General features: G+C 49.7%; 1 protein-coding gene across 2 annotated transcripts in view; it reads left to right on the top strand.

Moving 5' to 3' along the window:
• The window catches only part of LOC148149685 (SPRY domain-containing protein 3-like), a 1,210,740-nt gene that overhangs the window by 713,339 nt on the left and 481,886 nt on the right, over positions 1-15,515 (top strand). The gene's annotated exons all lie outside the window — the stretch shown is intronic.

Here is a 15,515-nt window from a genome sequence, read left to right as displayed (position 1 = left end):
CTGACACCAACAACGTAATCAGAGTGACAGACCTGTCCCCACCAGTACTGTATCCCAGTGTTATACAGGGACAGACCTGTCCCCACCAGTACTGTACCCCAGTGTTATACAATGACAGACCTGTCCCCACCAGTACTGTACCCCAGGGTTATACAGAGACAGACCAGTCCCCACCAGTACTGTACTCCAGTGTTATATAGTGACAGACCTGTCCCCACCAGTACTGTACCCCAGTGTTATACATTGACACACCTGTTCCCCCTTTACTGTACTCGAGTGTTATACAGTGACAGACCTGTCCCCACCAGTACTGTACACCAGTGTGATACAGAGACAGGCCTGTCCCACCAGTACTGTACCCCAGTGTAAAACAGTGGCAGGCCTGTCCCAATCAGTACTGTGTCCCAGTGTTATACAGTGACAGACTAGTCCCCAGCAGTAATGTAACCCAGTTTTTTACATTGAGAGACCTGTCCCCACCAGTAGTGTACCCCACTGGTATACAGTGACAGACTTGTCCCCACTAGTAATGTATCCCAGTGTTACACAGTGACATTCCTGCCACACCAGTACTGTACCCCAGAGTTACATAGCGACAGAACTGTCCCCACCAGTACTGTACACCAGGGTTATATAGTGACAGACCTGAGCTCACAAGTACGGTACCCCAGTGGTATACAGTAACTGACCTGTCCCCACTAGTACTGTACGCCAGTGTTACATAGTGACAGACCTGTCCCCACCAGTACTGTAACCCAGTGTTACATAGTGACAGACTTGTCCCACCAGTACTGTACCCCAGAGTTATACAGTGACAGACCTGTCCCCACCAGTACTGTACCCCAGGGTTATATAGTGACAGACCTGTCCCCACCAGTACTGTGTCCCAATGTTATACAGTGACAGACCTGTCCCCACCAATACTGTACCCCAGTGTTATATAGTGACAGACCTGTCCCCACTAGTAATGTACCCCAGTGTTATACACTAATGGACCTGTCCCCACCAGTACTATATCCCAGTGTTATACAGCGAGAGACCTGTCCCCACCAGTGCTGTACCCCAGTGTTATACACGGACAGACCTGTCCCCACCAGTACTGTACCCCAGTGTTATACAGTGACAGACCTGTCCCCACCAGTAATGTATCCCAGTGTTATACAGAGACAATCCTGTCCCCACCAGTACTGTACCACAGTTTTGTACAGTGACAGATCTGTCCCCACCAGTACTGTATCCCAATGTTATACAGTGACAGACCTGTCCACACCTGTGCAGTATCCTAGTGTTTTACAGTGACAGACCTGTCCCCACCAGTAATGTATCCCAGAGTTACACAGTGACAGACCTGTCCCCACCAGTACTGTGCCTCAGGGTTATACAGTGACATACCTGTCCCCAACAGTACTGTACCCCAGTGTAATACAGTGACAAACCTGTCCCCACCAGTACTGTACACCAGTGTTATACAGTGACAGAACTGTCCCCACCAGTACTGTACACCAGGGTTATATAGTGACAGACCTGAGCTCACAAGTACGGTACCCCAGTGGTATACAGTAACTGACCTGTCCCCACTAATACTGTACGCCAGTGTTACATAGTGACAGACCTGTCCCCACCAGTACTGTAACCCAGTGTTACATAGTGACAGACTTGTCCCACCAGTACTGTACCCCAGAGTTATACAGTGACAGACCTGTCCCCACCAGTACTGTACCCCAGGGTTATATAGTGACAGACCTGTCCCCACCAGTACTGTGTCCCAATGTTATACAGTGACAGACCTGTCCCCACCAGTACTGTACCCCAGTGTTATACAGTGACAGACCTGTCCCCACCAGTACTGTACCCCAGTGTTATACACGGACAGACCTGTCCCCACCAGTACTGTACCCCAGTGTTATACAGTGTCAGACCTGTCCCCACCAGTACACTACCCCCGTGTTATACAGTGAGAGACCTGTCCCCACTAGTAATGTACCCCAGTGTTATACACTAATGACCTGTCCCCACCAGTACTATATCCCAGTGTTATACAGCGAGAGACCTGTCCCCACCAGTGCTGTACCCCAGTGTTATACACGGACAGACCTGTCCCCACCAGTACTGTACCCCAGTGTTACACAGTGACAGACCTGTCCCAACAGTACTGTACCCCAGTGTTATACAGAGACAATCCTGTCCCCACCAGTACTGTACCACAGTTTTGTACAGTGACAGATCTGTCCCCACCAGTACTGTATCCCAATGTTATACAGTGACAGACCTGTGCTCACCAGTACAGTACCCCAGTTGAATACAGTAACTGACCTGTCCCCACTAGTTCTGTACGCCAGTGTAATATGGTGACAGACCTGTCCCCACCAGTAATGTATCCCAGTGTTACATAGTGACAGACCTGTGCTCACCAGTACTGTACCCCAGGGTTATACAGTGACAGATCTATGCCCACCAGTACTGTACACCAATGTTATACAGTGACAGACCTAACCCCATCAGTACTGTACCCTAGTGTTATATAGGGACAGAACTGTCCCCACCAGTACTGTACCCCAGTGTTATACAGTGTCAGACCTATCCCCACCAGTACTGTACCCCAGTGTTATGCAGTGTCAGACCTGTCCCCACCAGTACTGTACCCCAGTGTTATACGGTGACAGACCTGTCCCCACTAGTAATTTACCCGAGTGTTATACACGGACAGACCTGTCCCTACCAGTACTGTACCTCAATGTTACATAGTGAAATACCTGTCCCCAACAGTACCGTACCCAGTGTTATATAGTGACAGACCTGTCCCCAACAGTACTGTACCCCAGTGTTATACAGAGACAATCCTGTCCCCACCAGTACTGTACCACAGTGTTATACAGTGACAGACCTGTCCCCACCAGTACTGTACCACAGTGTTATACAGTGACAAACCTGTCCCCACCAGTACTGTACCCGAGTGTTATATAGTGACAGACCTGTCCCCACCAGTACTGTACCCCAGGGTTATACATGGACAGACCTATGCCCACCAGTACTATACCCCAGTGTTATACAGTGACAGACCTATCCCCATCAGTACTCTACCCCAGTGTTATATAGGGACAGACCTGTCCCCACTAGTACGGTACCCCAGTGTTAAATAGTGACAGACCTGACCCCACCAGTACTGTGCCCCAGTGTTAAACAGGGACAGACCTGTCCTCACCAGTACTGTGCCCCAGTGTTAAACAGGGACAGACCTGTCCTCACCAGTACTGTACCCCAGTGTTATATAGTGACAGACCTGTCCCCACTAGTAATGTACCCCAGTGTTATATGGTGAGAGACCTGTCCCCACCAGTACTGTACCCCAGTGTTAAATAGTGACAGACCTGTCCCCACCAGTACTGTGCCCCAGTGTTAAACAGGGACAGACCTGTCCTCACCAGTACTGTACCCCAGTGTTATATAGTGACAGACCTGTCCCCACTAGTAAAGTACCCCAGGGTTATACAGGGAAAGACCTATGCCCACCAGTACTGTACCCCAATGTTACATAGTTACAGACCTGTCCCCACCAGTACTGCGCCCCAGTGTTAAACAGGGACAGACCTGTCCTCACCAGTACTGTACCCGAGTGTTATATAGTGACAGACCTGTCCCCACCAGTACTGTACCCCAGTGTTAAACAGGGACAGACCTGTCCTCACCAGTACTGTACCCCAGTGTTATACAGTGACAGACCTGTCCCCACCAGTACTGTACACCAGGGTTATATAGTGACAGACCTGTGCTCACGAGTACGGTACCCCAGTGGTATACAGTAACTGACCTGTCCCCACCAGTACTGTACCCCAGTGTTACATAGTGACAGACCTGTCGCCACCAGTACTGTGCCCCAGAGTTATAAAGTGACAGACCTGCCCCCACCAGTACTGTGCCCCAGAGTTATAAAGTGACAGACCTGTCCCCACCAGTACTGTATCCCAGGGTTATATAATGACAGACCTGTCCCCACCAGTACTGTACCCCAGGGTTATACAGTGACAGATCTATGCCCACCAGTACTGTACACCAATGTTATACAGTGACAGACCTAACCCCATCAGTACTGTACCCTAGTGTTATATAGGGACAGACCTGTCCCCACCAGTACTGTGCACCAGTGTTATACAGTGTCAGACCTGTCCCCACCAGTACTGTGCCCCAATGTTATACGGTGACAGACCTGTCCCCACTAGTAATTTATCCGAGTGTTATACACGGACAGACCTGTCCCTACCAGTACTGTACCTCAATGTTACATAGTGAAATACCTGTCCCCAACAGTACCGTACCCAGTGTTATATAGTGACAGACCTGTCCCCACCAGTACTGTACCCCAGGGTTATACATGGACAGACCTATGCTCACCAGTACTATACCCCAGTGTTATACAGTGACAGACCTATCCCCATCAGTACTCTACCCCAGTGTTATATAGGGACAGACCTGTCCCCACTAGTACGGTACCCCAGTGTTAAATAGTGACAGACCTGACCCCACCAGTACTGCGCCCCATTGTTATATAGTGACAGACCTGTCCCCACTAGTAATGTACCCCAGTGTTATATGGTGAGAGACCTGTCCCCACCAGTACTGTACCCCAGTGTTAAATAGTGACAGACCTGTCCCCACCAGTACTGTGCCCCAGTGTTAAACAGGGACAGACCTGTCCTCACCAGTACTGTACCCCAGTGTTATATAGTGACAGACCTGTCCCCACTAGTAAAGTACCCCAGGGTTATACAGGGAAAGACCTATGCCCACCAGTACTGTACCCCAATGTTACATAGTTACAGACCTGTCCCCACCAGTACTGCGCCCCAGTGTTAAACAGGGACAGACCTGTCCTCACCAGTACTGTACCCGAGTGTTATATAGTGACAGACCTGTCCCCACCAGTACTGTACCCCAGTGTTAAACAGGGACAGACCTGTCCTCACCAGTACTGTACCCCAGTGTTATACAGTGACAGACCTGTCCCCACCAGTACTGTACACCAGGGTTATATAGTGACAGACCTGTGCTCACGAGTACGGTACCCCAGTGGTATACAGTAACTGACCTGTCCCCACTAGTACTGTACCCCAGTGTTACATAGTGACAGACCTGTCGCCACCAGTACTGTGCCCCAGAGTTATAAAGTGACAGACCTGCCCCCACCAGTACTGTGCCCCAGAGGTATAAAGTGACAGACCTGTCCCCACCAGTACTGTATCCCAGGGTTATATAATGACAGACCTGTCCCCACCAGTACTGTACCCCAGGGTTATATAATGACAGACCTGTCCCCACCAGTACTGTACCCCAGTGTTATACAGAGACAATCCTGTCCCCACCAGTACTGTACCCCAGTGTTATACAGTGACAGACCTGTCCCCACCAGTACTGTACCCCAGAGTTACACAGTGACAGACCTGTCCCCAGCAGTACTGTACCCCAGTTTTATACAGTGACAGAACTGTCCCCACCAGTACTGTACCCCAGTGTTATATAGGGACAGACCTGTCCCCACCAGTACAGTACCACAGTGTTGTACAGGGACAGACCTGTCCCCACCAGTACTGTACCCGAGTGTTATATAGTGACAGACCTGTCCCCACCAGTATTGTACCCCAGGGTTATACAGGGAAAGACCTATGCCCACCAGTACTATACCCCATGGTTATACAGTGACAGACCTATCCCCATCAGTACTGTACCCCAATGTTACATAGTGACAGACCTGTCCCCACCAGTACTGCGCCCCATTGTTATACAGTGACAGACTTGTCCCCACTAGTCATGTACCCCAGTGCTATATAGTGACAGACCTGTCCCCACCAGTACTGTACCCCAGTGTTATACAGTGTCTGACCTGTCACCACTAGTACTGTGTCCCAATGTTATACAGTGACAGACCTGCCCCACCAGTACTGTATCCCAAAGTTATACAGTGAAAGACCTGTCCCCACCAGTACTGTGCACCAGTGTTATACAGGGACAGACCTGTCCCCACCAGTACTGTACCCCAGGGTTATGCAGTGACAGACCTGTCCCCACCAGTACTGTACCCCAGAGTTATACAGTGACAGACCTATCCCCATCAGTACTGTACCCCAGTGTTATATAGGGACAGATCTGCCCCACTAGTACTGTACCCCAGTGTTATACAGTGTCAGACCTGTCCCCACCAGTACTGTACCCCAGTGATATACAGTGTCAGACCTGTCCCCACCAGTACTGTGTCCCAATGTTATACAGTGACAGACCTGTCCCCACTAGTAATGTACCCCAGTGTTATACAGTGTCAGACCTGTCCCCACCAGTACTGTGTCCCAATGTTATACAGTGACAGACCTGTCCCCACCAGTACTGTACCCCAGTGTTATACAGTGACAGACCTGTCCCCACCAGTACTGTGCACCAGTGTTATACAGGGACAGACCTGTCCCCACCAGTACTGTACACCAGGGTTATATAGTGACAGACCTGTCCCCACCAGTACTGTACCCCAGAGTTATACAGTGACAGACCTATCCCCATCAGTACTGTACCCCAGTGTTATATAGGGACAGATCTGCCCCACTAGTACTGTACCCCAGTGTTATACAGTGTCAGACCTGTCCCCACCAGTACTGTACCCCAGTGATATACAGTGTCAGACCTGTCCCCACCAGTACTGTGTCCCAATGTTATACAGTGACAGACCTGTCCCCACTAGTAATGTACCCCAGTGTTATACAGTGTCAGACCTGTCCCCACCAGTACTGTGTCCCAATGTTATACAGTGACAGACCTGTCCCCACCAGTACTGTACCCCAGTGTTATACAGTGACAGACCTGTCCCCACCAGTACTGTACCCCAGTGTTATACAGGGACAGACCTGTCCCCACCAGTACTGTACCCCAGTGTTAAATAGTGACAGACCTGTCCCCACTAGTCATGTACCCCAGTGTTATATAGTGACAGACCTGTCCCCACCAGTACTGTACCCCAGTGTTATACAGTGTCAGACCTGTCCCCACCAGTACTGTGTCCCAATGTTATACAGTGACAGAACTGTCCCCACCAGTACTGTGTCCCAATGTTATACAGTGACAGACCTGTCCCCACCAGTACTGTACCCCAGTGTAAAAGAGTGACAGACCTGTCCCCACTAGTCATGTACCCCAGTGTTATACAGTGACAGACCTGTCCCCACCAGTACTGTGTCCCAATGTTATACAGTGACAGACCTGTCCCCACCAGTACTGTACCCCAGTGTTAAATAGTGACAGACCTGTCCCCACTAGTCATGTACCCCAGTATTATACAGTGACAGACCTGTCCCCACCAGTACTGTACCCCAGTGTTATACAGTGTCAGACCTGTCCCCACCAGTACTGTGTCCCAATGTTATACAGTGACAGACCTGTCCCCACTAGTAATGTACCCCAGTGATATATGGTGACAGACCTGTCCCCACCAGTACTGTACCCCAGTGTTATATAGTGACAGACCTGTCCCCACCAGTACTGTACCCCAGTGTTATACAGTGTCAGACCTGTCCCCACCAGTACTGTGTCCCAATGTTATACAGTGACAGACCTGTCCCCACTAGTCATGTACCCCAGTGTTATATAGTGACAGACCTGTCCCCACCAGTACTGTACCCCAGTGTTATACAGTGTCAGACCTGTCCCCACCAGTACTGTGTCCCAATGTTATACAGTGACAGACCTGTCCCCACTAGTCATGTACCCCAGTGTTATATACTGATGGACCTGTCCCCACCAGTACTATATCCCAGTGATATACAGCGAGAGATCTGTCCCCACCAGTGCTGTACCCCAGTGTTATACAGTGACAGACCTGTCCCCACTAGTAATGTACCCCAGTGTTATATACTGATGGACCTGTCCCCACCAGTACTATATTCCAGTGATATACAGCGAGAGATCTGTCCCCACCAGTGTTATACCCCAGTGTTACATAGTGAAATACCTGTCCCCAACTGTACTGTACCCCTGAGTTATACAGTGACAAACCTGTCCCCACCTGTACTGTACACCAGTGTTATACAGTGACAGAACTGTCCCCACCAGTACAGTACCACAGTGTTGTACAGGGACAGACCTGTCCCCACCAGTACTGTACCCCAGTGTTATACAGGGACAGACCTATGCCCACCAGTACTATACCCCAGTGTTATACAGTGATAGACCTATCCCCATCAGTACTGTACCCCAATGTTACATAGTGACAGACCTGTCCCCACCAGTACTGCGCCCCATTGTTATACAGTGACAGACCTGTCCCCACTAGTAATGTACCCCAGTGTTAAATAGTGACAGACTTGTCCCCACTAGTCATGTACTCCAGTTTTATATACTAATGGACCTGTCCCCACCAGTGCTGTACCCCAGTGTTATATAGTGACAGACCTGTCCCCACTAGTAACGTACCCCAGTGTTATACAGTGAGTGACCTGTCCCCACCAGTACTGTACCCCAAAGTTATACAGTGAAAGACCTGTCCCCACCAGTACTGTACCCCAGAGTTATATAGTGACAGACCTGTCCCCACCAGTACTGTACCCCAGGGTTATATAGTGACAGACCTGTGCTCACGAGTACTGTACCCCAGTGTTACATAGTGACAGACCTGTCCCCACCAGTACTGTAACCCAGTGTTACATAGTGACAGACCTGTCCCCACCAGTACTGTACCCCAGAGTTATACAGTGACAGACCTGTCCCCACCAGTACTGTACCCCAGAGTTATACAGTGACAGACCTGTCCCCACCAGTACTGTACCCCAGAGTTATATAGTGACAGACCTGTCCCCACCAGTACTGTACCCCAGGGTTATATAGTGACAGACCTGTCCCCACCAGTATTGTATTCCCGGGTTATACAGTGACAGACCTATCCCCATCAGTACTGTACACCAGGGTTATATAGGGACAGATCTGCCCCACTATTACTGTACCCCAGTGTTATACAGTGTCAGACCTGTCCCCACCAGTACTGTGTCCCAATGTTATACAGTGACAGACCTGTCCCCACTAGTAATGTACCCCAGTGTTATATGGTGAGAGACCTGTCCCCACCAGTACTGTACCCCAGTGTTAAATAGTGACAGACCTGTCCCCACTAGTCATGTACCCCAGTGTTATATAGTGACAGACCTGTCCCCACCAGTACTGTACCCCAGTGTTATACAGTGTCAGACCTGTCCCCACCAGTACTGTGTCCCAATGTTATACAGTGACAGACCTGTCCCCACCAGTACTGTACCCCAGGGTTAAATAGTGACAGACTTGTCCCCACTAGTCATGTACTCCAGTGTTATATACTAATGGACCTGTCCCCACCAGTGCTGTACCCCAGTGTTATATAGTGACAGACCTGTCCCCACTAGTAACGTACCCCAGTGTTATACAGTGAGTGACCTGTCCCCACCAGTACTGTATCCCAGTGTTACACAGTGACAGACCTGCCCCACCAGTACTGTACCCCAAAGTTATACAGTGACAAACCTGTCCCCACCAGTACTGTACCCCAGTGTTATACAGTGACAGACCTGTCCCCACCAGTACTGTACCCCAGGGTTATATAGTGACAAACCTGTGCTCACCAGTACTGTACCCCAGGGTTATACAGTGACAGACCTATGCCCACAAATACTGTACACCAATGTTATACAGTGACAGACCTAACCCCATCAGTACTGTACCCCGGTGTTATATAGGGACAGACCTGTCCCCACCAGTACTGTATCCCAGTGTTACACAGTGACAGACCTGCCCCACCAGTACTGTACCCCAAAGTTATACAGTGAAAGACCTGTCCCCACCAGTACTGTACACCAGGGTTATATAGTGACAGACCTGTCCCCACCAGTACTGTACACCAGGGTTATATAGTGACAGACCTGTGCTCACGAGTACGGTACCCCAGTAGTATACAGTAACTGACCTGTCCCCACTAGTACTGTACCCCAGTGTTACATAGTGACAGACCTGTCCCCACCAGTACTGTACCCCAGTGTTATATAGGGACAGACCTGTCCCCACCAGTACTGTACCCCAGTGTTATACAGTGTCAGACCTGTCCCCACCAGTACTGTGCCCCAGTGTTATACAGTGACAGACCTGTCCCCACTAGTAATGTACCCCAGTGTCATATGGTGACAGACCTGTCCCCACCAGTACTGTACCCCAGTGTTAAATAGTGAAATACCTGTCCCCAACAGTACAGCACCCGAGTGTTATATAGGGACAGACCTGTCCCCACCAGTACTGTACCCCAGTGTTATACAGTGACAGACCTATCCCCACCAGTACTGTACCCCAGTGTTATACAGGGACAGACCTGTCCCCACCAGTACTGTACCCCAGTGTTATACAGTGACAGACCTGTCCCCACCAGTACTGTACCCCAGTGTTATACAGTGACTGACCTGTCCCCACCAGTACTGTACCCCAGTGTTATACAGTGTCATACCTGTCCCCACCAGTACTGTACCCCAGTGTTATACAGTGTCCGAACTGTCCCCACCAGTACTGTACCCCAGTTTTATATAGTGACTGACCTGTCTTCACCGAACGGTACCCAAGCGGTATACAGTGACAGATCTGTCCCCACCAGTGCTGTATCGCAGTGGTATGCAGTGACAGACCTTTTGTCACAAGTACTGAATATCAGTGTCATATAGTGACAGACCTGTCCCCACCAGTACTGTACCCCAGTGTTATATAGAGACCGACCTGTCCCCACCAGTATTGTATCCCAGTGGTATACAGTGACAGACCTGTCCCCACTAGTACTATACACCAGTGTAATATGGTGACAGACCTGTCCCCACCAGTACTGTACCCCAGTGTTATACAGTGACAGACCTGTCCCCACCAGAACGGTGCCCCAGTGTTATACAGTGACAGACCTGTTGTCACAAGTACTATACATCAGTGTCCTATAGTGACTGACCTGTCCCCACCAGTACTGAATCCCAGTGTTATACAGAGACTGACCTGTCCCCACCAGTAATGTATCCCAGAATTACGCAGTGACAGACCTGTCCCCACCAGTACTGTACTCCAGTGTTATACACGGGCAGACCTGTCCCTACCAGTACTGTACCCCAGTGTTATACAGGGACAGACCTGTCCTCACCAGTACTGTACCCTAGTTCTGTACCCTGGATCTGTCCCCACCAGTACTGTACCCCAGTGTGATACAGTGACAGACCTGTCCCCACCAGTGCTGTATCCCAGTGGTAAGCAGTGACAGACCTTTTTCACACAAGTACTAAACATCAGTGTTCTATAGGGACTGACCGGTCCCCAACTGTACTGTACCACAGTGTTATATAGTGAGACGCCTGTCCCCACCAGTACTGTACGCCAGTGTAAAACAGTGACAGATCTGTCCCCACCAGAACTGTGTCCCAGTGTTATACAGTGACAGATTAGTCCACAGCAGTAATGTATCCCAGAGTTACACAGTTATACATTGAGAGACCTGTCCCCACCAGTAATATACCCCTGCGTTATACAGTGACAGATCTGTCCCCAACAGTAATGTATTCCAGAGTTACACAGTGACAGACCTGTCCCCACCAGTACTGTACCCCAGTGTTATACGTGACAGACCTGTCCCCACAAGTACTGTACCCCAGTTTTATACAGTGACAAACCTGTCCCCACCAGTACTGTACCCCAGTGTTATACAGTGACAGATCTGTCCACACCTGTACTGTATCCAGTGTTATACAGAGACTGACCTGTCCCCACCAGTAATGTATACCAGAGTTACGCAGTGACAGACCTGTCCCCACCAGTAATGTATTTCAGAGTTACACAGTGACAGACCTGTCCCCACCAGTACTGTACCCCGGTGTTATACACTGACAGACTTGTCCCCACAAGTACTGTACCCCAGTGTTACACAGTGACAGACCTGTCCCCACCAGTACGGTGCCCCAGTGTTATACAGTGACAGACCTGTTGTCACAAGTACTATACATCAGTGTCCTATAGTGACTGACCTGTCCCCAACAGTACTGTATCCCAGTGTTAACCAGTGACAGAACTGTCCCCACCAGTACTGTACCCCAGTGTTATACAATGACAGACCTGTCCCCACCAGTACTGTACCCCAGTGTTATACAGTGACAGATCTGTCCTCACCAGTACGGTACCCCAGTGTTATACAGTGACAGATCTGTTCCCACCAGTGCTGTATCCCAGTGGGTATGCAGTTACAGACTTTTGTCACAAGTACTAAACATCAGTGTCATATAGTGATTGACCGGTCCCCAACAGTACTGTATGCCCATGTAAAACAGTGACAGATCTGTCCCCACCAGTACTGTGTCCCACTGTTATACAGTGACAGATTAGTCCACAGCAGTATTGTAAACCTGTGTTATACATTGAGAGATCTGTCCCCACCAGTAATGTACCCCTGCGTTACTTAGTGACAGATCTGTCCACAACAGTAATGTATACCAGAGTTACACAGTGACAGACTAGTCCCTACCAGTACTGTACCCCAGTGTTATATGGTGACAGACCTGTCCCCACCAGTACTGTACCCCAGTGTTATATGGTGACAGACCTGTCCCCACCAGTACTGTACCCCAGTGTTATACAGAGACTGACTTGTCCCCACCAGTAATGTATTCCAGAGTTACACAGTGACAGACCTGTCCCCACCAGTACTGTACCCCAGTGTTATACAGTGACTGACCTGTCCCCACCAGTAATGTATTCCAGAGTTACACAGTGACAGACCTGTCCCCACCAGTACTGTACCCCAGTGTTATATGGTGACAGACCTGTCCCCACCAGTACTGTACCCCAGTGTTATACAGAGACTGACCTGTCCCCACCAGTAATGTATTCCAGAGTTACACAGTGACAGACCTGTCCCCACCAGTACTGTACCCCAGTGTTATACAGTGACAGACCTGTCCATACCAGTACTGTACCCCAGTGTTATACAGTTACAGACCTGTCCCCACCAGTAATGTATTCCAGAGTTACACAGTGACAGACCTGTCCCCACCAGTACTGTACCCCAGTGTTATACAGAGACTGACCTGTCCCCACCAGTAATGTATTCCAGAGTTACACAGTGACAGACCTGTCCCCACCAGTACTGTACCCCAGTGTTATACAGGGACAGATCTGTCCCCACCAGTACTGAATCCCAGTGTTATACAGAGACTGACCTGTCCTCACCAGTGCTGTACCCCAGTGTTATACAGTGACAGACCTGTCCCCACCAGTACGGTGCCCCAGTGTTATACAGTGACAGACCTGTTGTCACAAGTACTATACATCAGTGTCCTATAGTGACTGACCTGTCCCCAACAGTACTGTATCCCAGTGTTAACCAGTGACAGAACTGTCCCCACCAGTACTGTACCCCAGTGTTATACAATGACAGACCTGTCCCCACCAGTACTGTACCCCAGTGTTATACAGTGACAGATCTGTCCTCACCAGTACGGTACCCCAGTGTTATACAGTGACAGATCTGTTCCCACCAGTGCTGTATCCCAGTGGGTATGCAGTTACAGACTTTTGTCACAAGTACTAAACATCAGTGTCATATAGTGATTGACCGGTCCCCAACAGTACTGTATGCCCATGTAAAACAGTGACAGATCTGTCCCCACCAGTACTGTGTCCCACTGTTATACAGTGACAGATTAGTCCACAGCAGTATTGTAAACCTGTGTTATACATTGAGAGATCTGTCCCCACCAGTAATGTACCCCTGCGTTACTTAGTGACAGATCTGTCCACAACAGTAATGTATACCAGAGTTACACAGTGACAGACTAGTCCCTACCAGTACTGTACCCCAGTGTTATATGGTGACAGACCTGTCCCCACCAGTACTGTACCCCAGTGTTATATGGTGACAGACCTGTCCCCACCAGTACTGTACCCCAGTGTTATACAGAGACTGACTTGTCCCCACCAGTAATGTATTCCAGAGTTACACAGTGACAGACCTGTCCCCACCAGTACTGTACCCCAGTGTTATACAGTGACTGACCTGTCCCCACCAGTAATGTATTCCAGAGTTACACAGTGACAGACCTGTCCCCACCAGTACTGTACCCCAGTGTTATATGGTGACAGACCTGTCCCCACCAGTACTGTACCCCAGTGTTATACAGAGACTGACCTGTCCCCACCAGTAATGTATTCCAGAGTTACACAGTGACAGACCTGTCCCCACCAGTACTGTACCCCAGTGTTATACAGTGACAGACCTGTCCATACCAGTACTGTACCCCAGTGTTATACAGTTACAGACCTGTCCCCACCAGTAATGTATTCCAGAGTTACACAGTGACAGACCTGTCCCCACCAGTACTGTACCCCAGTGTTATACAGAGACTGACCTGTCCCCACCAGTAATGTATTCCAGAGTTACACAGTGACAGACCTGTCCCCACCAGTACTGTACCCCAGTGTTATACAGGGACAGATCTGTCCCCACCAGTACTGAATCCCAGTGTTATACAGAGACTGACCTGTCCTCACCAGTGCTGTACCCCAGTGTTATACAGTGACAGACCTGTCCCCACCAGTACTGTACCCCAGTGCTACACAGTGACAGAACTGTCCCCACAAGTCCTTTACCCCAGTGTTATACAGTGACAGACCTGTCCCATCTTATACTGTACACCAGTGTTTTTCAATGAGAGACCTGTCCCCACCAGTAATGTACCCCAGAGTTATACAGGGAGAGACCTGTCCCCACCAGAACTGTACCCCAGAGTTATACAGGGAGAGACCTGTCGCCACCAGTACTGTACCCCAGAGTTATACAGGGACAGATCTGTCCCCACCAGTGCTGTACCCCAGTGTTATACAGTAACAGACCTGTCCCCACCAGTACTGTATCCCAGTGATATACAGTGACAGACCTGTCCCCAGCAGTACTGTACTCCAGTGTTATATAGTGACAGATCTGTCCCCACCAGTGCTGTACCCCAGTGTTATACAGTAACAGACCTGTCCCCACCAGTAATGTATCCCACTGGTGTACAGTGACAGACCTGTTGTCACAAGTACTATACATCAGTGTCCTAAGGTGACTGACCTGTCCCCAACAGTACTGTATCCCAGTGTTAAACAGTGACAGACCTGTCCCCACCAGTACTGTACCTCAGTGTTATACAGTGACAGACGTGTCCCCACCAGTACTGTACCCCAGTGTTATACAGTGACAGACGTGTCCCCACCAGTTCTGTACCCCAGTGTTATATAGTGACAGACCTGTCCCCAGCAGTACTGTACTCCAGTGTTATATAGTGACAGACCTGTCCCCAGCAGTACTGTACCTCAGTGTTATATAGTGACAGACCTGTCCCCACCAGTACTGTACCTCAGTGTTATATAGTGACAGACCTGTCCTCACCAGTAAGGTACCCGGGTGGTATACAGTAACAGACCATTCCCCACCAGTACTGTACACCTATGTAATATGGTGACAGACCTGTCCC

The sequence above is a fragment of the Chiloscyllium plagiosum genome, unplaced genomic scaffold (genome assembly GCF_037043375.1).
Source record: "Chiloscyllium plagiosum isolate Xiang-an unplaced genomic scaffold, Cpla_swu_hap1 HiC_scaffold_7, whole genome shotgun sequence".
NCBI lineage: Eukaryota > Metazoa > Chordata > Chondrichthyes > Orectolobiformes > Hemiscylliidae > Chiloscyllium > Chiloscyllium plagiosum.
This window is presented reverse-complemented; position numbering and strand designations above follow the sequence as displayed.